The following is a 5,571-nucleotide window of genomic DNA, read 5'->3' as shown; positions in this document are numbered from 1 at the left end:
TAAGTGAAATACGCCAGGCACAGGAGGACAAATACCACACGCTCTCATTTATATGTGAAACCTAAAAAGGCCAAACTCATAGAAGCAGAAAGTAGAAGGGTGGTTACCAGAGGCTGAGGGATGAAGTGGGGAGATACGGGTCAAAGGACTGAACATTTCAGTTAAACAGAAGGAATAAGTTCAAGAGATCTATTGTACTTCATGGCGATTAAAGTTAATAGCAATATATTGTATGCTGGAAAATAGCTAAGAGTCTATCTGAAGTGTTTTCAGCCCCCCACCCAAAAATAAGTACGTGTGGTAGTGCATATGTTCATTAGTCTGATTTAGCCATTCTACAATGTATACATATATGGAAATATCATGTTTTACATCATAAATCATACAATTGTATTTGTCAATTAAAAATTAAAAACTAAATTTCATAACAAAAAAATTCCCAAACTTCTAGAAATGAAAGCTTGCTGTGTGAGAAACTACACTGGATGAGATTAATGGCACAAGAAAACATTAGTGAAGACATGGCAACAGAAATGATCGAAAATAGGCCAGGCATGACAGCTCACGCCTGTAATCCCAGCACTTTGGGAGGCAGAGGTGGGTGGATCACTTGAAGTCAGGAGTTCGAGACCAGCCTAGCCAACATGGTGAAACCCGGTTTCTACTAAAAATACAAAAAATTAGCCAGGGGTGGTGGGTGTCTGTAGTCCCAGCTACTCAGGAGGCTGAGGCAGGAGAATCACTTGAACCCGGAAGGTGGCATGCCACTGCTCTCCAGCCTGGGCAACAGAGAGAGATTCTGTCTCAAAAAAAAAAGAAAAGATTTTTTTTTAAAATGAATGATGTATCAGTGAGCTAGGGAACAACTTCAAGCAACTTAATATTCATGTAGTTAGAGGAGTAAAGAACAGAAGGAACGTCTGAAGAAAGAATTGTTCTTTCTAGCTGGCATTGTTCAAACCTCCAGATAAAACCGTGAATGTTCGTAGATGTTTACTACATGCCAGGTGCTAATCTAAGTGCTTGCACATATTAACTCACCCACTTACAATTCTTACAAAGCTCTGCAACACTTGATCTATCCCCATTTTCAAATGAAGAAACAGTGCTAACCAACTGCCCAACGGCTGACAGCTAGTGAGTGGGAAAGCCAAGAATGGAATCTCAGAACTACAAACCTTGTCTCTGCCATTTGTGAATCCTTTCCCCATTAGCAACCACATCCGTCTGCCATGTTTAGTGGCTGTGTAGTATTCCATCGCTGGAGTTTATTTAACACATCCCCTATGGTTCAAATGTGGCTTCTAATGTTTCACTATTTTGAAGAATGCTGCCCAGGATAGCCTTAGAGCTGAGCTGTTGATGCCCATGCAGATTCCTTGCCTCAGTTTCTAATAGTGGAGGAACTAGGGTCAAAGGGGCTTTTACTGTGTATTGTCAAATTGTTCGTGGAAAGTTTCTATAGTCCCCAGAAGCCTGACTTTCTGTGCTGCTTTGGACAAGTGACTTAACTTCTCTGAGCCCCAGTGTCTTCATCTATAAAAGGAGAATACTATTCCCTACCTCTTGGGCTGTTAGGAGGATTTGGTGCGACGCCGAGGCCCAGTGACTGTCGCAGCATGCTGTGTGGTACGCAGTGGGTACTCCCTTTGTGTGACATCAGAGCTGAAGCAGGAGGCGGTCAGCGGAGCTTCCTGGGGAGCTGAGTTGCTGGGGGCGTGGGAGGATCGCAGAGGGGTGCATTCCAGCCTGAGGCCACCCCCGTGAGTCTCCCTGAGAGACCCAGGGCTGCTTTGAGCGGCTCCAGCTGGAGCTCTCCCCCTCCTGATCCACGGGCTGACTCACAGTCTCACCCAAGCCCTGGAAAAACAAGCCCCTGCTGTTTTCTTTCTGTGCCCCTTTCCCCATTCTATCAGCTTCTTTCAGGTAGGGGGGTTTACACTTCATAGATATAACACAAAATCCCCCACTGCACACACCCACACATGCCCGTGTGTCTCTCCACCCCTATTTTATTTCCCTAGGGACCCACACTGGCTATTTTTCCGCAGAGACCTCCTACTGCCACAGTGAATGCAAGGAGTGCCCCTGGCCGAGGGACTGCAGGCCCAGAGGGGCTTGGCTGCCTCCCCATATCTCAAGCTGCACGAGCTGGCCCTGGGCCCCTGGCCATTCCCATTGTGCCTTCCTCACAGTTCCTGCGATTGGACCCCAAACAAGAATTTCCTAACTCAACTGGGCGCAGTGGCTCACGCCTATAATCCCAGCACTTTGGGAGGCCAAGACGGGAGGATCACCTGAGGTCAGGAGTTCGAGACCAGCCTGGCCAATATGGTGAAACCCATCTCTATTAAAAATACAAAAATAAGCTGGGCATGGTGGTGGGAGCTTGTAATCCCAGCAACTCAGGAGGTTGAGGCAGGAGAATTGCTTGAACCCGGGAGGCGGAGGTTGCAGTGAGTGGAGATTGCGCCATTGCACTCCAGCCTGGGCAGGCAACAAGAGCGAAATCCCATCTCAAAAAGAAAATTTCCTAATTTTCTAACTCCAACCATCATTTCCCACTAAATCGAATTCACAAAGAAATGCCTTCCTCCCTTCCCTTCATTTTCTCCTCCAAGAACAGCTTTTAAAAATATGGTATTAATGTGGTTTTTAAAGCCTGCTAGCTAGCGTGGCTAGAGATGAAAGTCCTATGAGAAACATGTTCTTCTGACAGACTGAATTACGTATTTATTTGCTTAGAAAGGAAGGAACGCTTATTGAATACTTGCTCTGCATCAGGCCCAGGGCCTGCCACTACACTTCCAATCACTACCTTCATCCCCAACAATGCAGAGGTAGGTATGATTTCCCAGGTGAGGGATGAGGCCCGGAGAGGCCAAGGGACTTTGCCCAGGTTACACAGCAAGTTGTGTAGGGGCCAAGGAATGGGGGCCAGGTGCCCGGACTCAGAAATGGAATAGGGGTCCCCTCCTCTGAAGGATGCGGGATAAGTCCTTTCTGGAAACAGCTAGCCAGAGAGCCAAAGATAGTCTTTCCTCAACTTCACCTCACTCCTGCTTAACTCAGCTCTGTGCACACAGCAGGTTCTTCTTACTTAATGACTTGTGTGCCTCGTTCATCCATTCCTTTGTTCATTTGCAGGGCACCTACTGTGTGCTGGCTCTGTGCTAGAAGCCAAGGCTATAGCAGTCAACAGATGGTGTCTTAGTAGGTTTGAGCTGCCATAACAAAATATCAGAGACTGGGTGGCTTACAACAGACGTTTATTGCTCTCAGTTCTGGAGGCCGGGAGGTCCCAGATCAAGGCGCCAGTAGATTCCGTGTCTGGGGAGGGTCTGTTTTCTGTTTCAGAGATGGCACCTTCTTGCTGCATTCTCACATGGTGGAAGGGGCAAGGCAGCTCTCTGGGGTCCCTTTTACAAGGGCGCAAATCTCTCAGGGCCTAATCACCTTCCAAAGGCCCCGCCTCCTAATACTGTCACCTTGAGAACTAGGATTTCAACAGAGGAATGATTGGGGGCCAGCAACATGCAGACCTTAGTAGTAGATGGTTATGGCCACTGTCTGCATGAGCTCACAGGCTAGGGAAAAGGCAATAACCAAATAAGCTCGTCCAAGTGCACACTGGGACCCAGGGGGGGTGTCATGAAGAATAAACAGAGGCTGGGCGCCGTGGCTCACGCCTGTAATCCCAGCAGTTTGGGAAGCTGAGGTGGGCAGATCACAAGGTCAGGAATTTGAGACCAGCCTGGCCAACATGGTGAAACCATGCCTCTACTAAAAATACAAAAATTAGCTGGGTATCGTGGCAGGCACATGTAATCCCAGCTACTTGGGAGGCTGAGGCTGGAGAATTGCTTGAACCCCAGGAGGCGGAGGTTGCAGTGAGCCGAGATCATGCCACTTCACTCCAGCCTGGGTGACCAAGCAAGACTCTGTCTCAAAAAAAAAAAAAAAAAAAAAAGAACTAGTGGAGAAGGGTCCCTGAGGTTGGAGCAAGTGGGAAGGGAAGGGAGGTAAAGGCACTGGTTCCTTGAGGGGTGGGAAAGACCTAGGTGCCTGGAGAGACAGAACCGAGAGTAGAGAAAGTCAGAAGACGAACAGAGTTCAGGCCAAGCCAACCTCAGTGGGCCACAGGTGGGAACTGGGGTTTGATCCCAGGATGATAGGGAGTCATCGAAGCGTTTTAAGCAGAAGTGTGAGATGATGGATTCGTGCGGACGGCACTCTAGGTGCTGTGGAGGGGAGGGGCTGTTGTGTGCAATGGGTCAGCTCTTAAGTTTGGAGGAGCTGCTGGATCAGGTGCTGGGAAGGCAGGAGACACTGGAACAACTGACACACCGTGCAGCCACAAGGAAAACCGGTCTCCTTCTCCAGTATCCCTCTGCTTCATCTGCAGCCCTGCTCTTTGAGAGACTTGTAAGAAATGTTGGCCCTTCCCATTATTCCTACCAGGGCCCCTGCCACAGTCTCCACCAGTAGCACCTACAGATCACTTCCCCGCGGTCCAGACAGGCCCACACCCCCAACATGCCTGAGAGCCAGGGAGTATCTGATACCCATTTTATAGAGGTGGGAGTTGAAGCTGGAAGCTGAGAAGCAAATTGCTCAAGGTCATTGGTCTGTAAGAAGTGGAGCAAGAATGGAGGCAGGCTTTAGTGGGTAGATTCTTCCACCTCCCCATCAGTTGGTTGGAAAATTAACTTGTGCTTCCTGAAAGAGCAGAAGGAAGTGCATGCCCCCTGCCCACAGCCTACCACCCCTCTGGCTGCTGACCCAGAAGGGCTGTGGGCCCCCTGAGGGCCGGGGGCCTGCCTTCTTCATTCATCAGTGGGCACTCTGTAAGTGCCAGACAGATGGAAGAGACATCGCAGCAGCCTGCTCATTGGGAAACATGTCTCCTTCCTCTCTGTCCTTCAATTCACTTGTCACTTGCTCAAAATCCCTCTCCAGCTCCCCATCATCCTCTCCAGACCTCTCAGTACCAGGTCCTCTCAGTAGTCCGGGCCTCACGCTCCTCTCCAGCCTCATGTTTGGGATAAAGAATGTTTGAGGAGCCATAAGAACATCGAGCAAAGTTGTAAAAAGCAGAGCTCAGGAGTGAGGCCCAGGCCCTTTGGGTTTTCTATAAACCGTTGCCTGACCACCCGCTAAGTGCCGGGAATGTACACAGAGGCACTGCCCACCCCTGCACCTACAAGCAGCCGTTTGCGGCAGGGCCTGGCAGCCGACCATTAGAGCAGCTCCTTTTCGGGAAGGTAGGATCTCCCCACAGACCTCAGGAACGTGCAGAGTGATGAACCCACACCTGCACTGTAGACCTGTACAGTAGCGCCCAGAGAGACCTGGGTTCTCGGGGAGCTGGCTCGCAGCCTGCAGCAAGCACAACTCGGAGGGCTGTGGGAACAGGAAAACAAGTTTGGACTCGAGTGGAAGTGGAAAGGTAGCCAGCCTGGGTGCAACCGCGCCATCCGCTAAGAAGTGTTTGGGCAGGTGTGTTTGTTATTGTACCGCTTTCGCACTTTGTAACCAGAAGGGCACTGATTCGGCATTTTATAGAGACTC

Source organism: Saimiri boliviensis, chromosome 20, assembly GCF_048565385.1.
Source record: "Saimiri boliviensis isolate mSaiBol1 chromosome 20, mSaiBol1.pri, whole genome shotgun sequence".
In the NCBI taxonomy this organism is placed as follows: Eukaryota; Metazoa; Chordata; class Mammalia; order Primates; family Cebidae; genus Saimiri; species Saimiri boliviensis.
Note: the sequence above shows the minus strand (reverse complement) of the source record.